Below are 1,796 nucleotides of genomic sequence, written 5' to 3'. Positions count from 1 at the left end.
GTTTGCTTCGTATTACAGCTTGGGTACTCTACGCTTGCTCTCGTTTCAAAGGCACGAAGCCATCCCGTCAACCACTGTCGCTGACTCCACAGGACATCACTCAAGCAGAACGCTTCTGGGTGCGTACAGTTCAGCGAGCTCACTTCGCACGGGAACTCGCAGCACTCACGCGGGAAGGATCCCTTCCACGCTCTCATCCTTTTTTACGTCTCACGCCATTCCTCGACGCCGACGGAATCTTACGCATTGGGGGTCGGCTGCGGAATGCCCTAATCGACCCGGACGCTAAGCATCCCATCCTAATGCCACGGGACGCCTTTTTCTCGCATCTGCTCATCGAGGACGCCCACTCTCGCACTATGCACGGCGGCGTACAACTAGTGCTCTCAACTCTTCGGCGGAAGTTCTGGATACTCGGAGGCAGGGCGCCCGTCAGCTCATTCATCCGCCGATGTGTCCGGTGCGTCCGCTATCAGGCCGACACTGCCAATCAGCTCATGGGACAACTTCCGCCATCCCGAGTCGTCCCCGCACGACCGTTTCTCAATTCTGGCGTGGACTACGCCGGTCCGTTTATGCTCAGAGCGTGGCGCGGTCGTTCAAGCCGCTGTTACAAGGGGTTTCTCGTCATCTTTATCTGCATGGCAACCTCCGCCGTCCATCTGGAGCTAGCAACGGATTACTCAACCGCTGGATTTCTTGCCGCATTCAAGCGCTTCTGCGCTCGTCGCGGCATCTGCGCAACCATGACTAGCGACTGCGGGACTAATCTCGTCGGCGCGGACGCCGAGTTACGGAAGATGTTTACATCTACCTCCAAAGAGCTCGGTGAATTGGCCAGCCAGCTCTCCTCTGACGGCACTCAATGGAAATTCAATCCGCCGGGTGCCCCTCACTTCGGCGGCAAGTGGGAGGCCGCGGTGAAGTCGACCAAGTATCATCTTCGGCGAGTCGTGGGCGACACGACACTCACCTATGAAGAGTTCAGCACCGTCCTTACTCAGGTGGAGGCGGTGCTCAACTCTCGACCGATCTGTCCTCTTTCAGACGACCCTGCGGATACGGAGGCGCTCACACCAGCCCACTTTCTGATCGGCGAGTCTCTCTCTGTGGTACCGGAGCCTTCTCTATCAGATACCCAGACCAATCGCCTCTCTCGATGGCAACAACTCCGCCAGATGACGGAGCGATTCTGGCAGCGCTGATCCACCGAATATCTGCAACGGCTCCAAGACGTCGCCAAATGGCAGCATCCCTCTCGCCAGATTACTCAGGGTTCTCTTGTTCTCATTCGCGACGAGCGATACCCGCCCGCGAAGTGACCCCTCGGTCGCGTGATCGATACCCACGCCGGGACCGACGGTCTCATCCGCGTTGTAACCATTCGTACGGCCAGTTCGGTTCTCAAAAGGCCCATCGTTAAACTCTGTCCGCTGCCTATCATTGCTTAATCCGGCGATAACTTAACCGTCAAGAGACTGTATAGACTTTACCCTCTACACGGCTCATTTCAATCATTTAATACTGCTATCTCTTATGTAAATACTGCTCTTTTACTTCAGCATCATTAATTGTATTCTGTGACTGCGGCTGCTCATCGGCTTCGTTCCTGGTATCTGTATCCTATTCGCAAGCTCGCGTCATTGTACAAATTCGCTAATCTTCAATTCGGCGTTAATCAATCAACACCGAGGCGGGCGGGAATGTTACGACAAATCGGCAATAGCCGCCGCCAAACGGTTGTTGTTCTCAAATCAAGAGTTGTTTGTTCCGCCTCGCATGTGTTGGCCTTCCGC

This window comes from Wasmannia auropunctata, unplaced genomic scaffold (genome assembly GCF_000956235.1).
Source record: "Wasmannia auropunctata unplaced genomic scaffold, wasmannia.A_1.0 LD336053.1, whole genome shotgun sequence".
Classification (NCBI taxonomy): Eukaryota; Metazoa; Arthropoda; class Insecta; order Hymenoptera; family Formicidae; genus Wasmannia; species Wasmannia auropunctata.
This window is presented reverse-complemented; position numbering follows the sequence as displayed.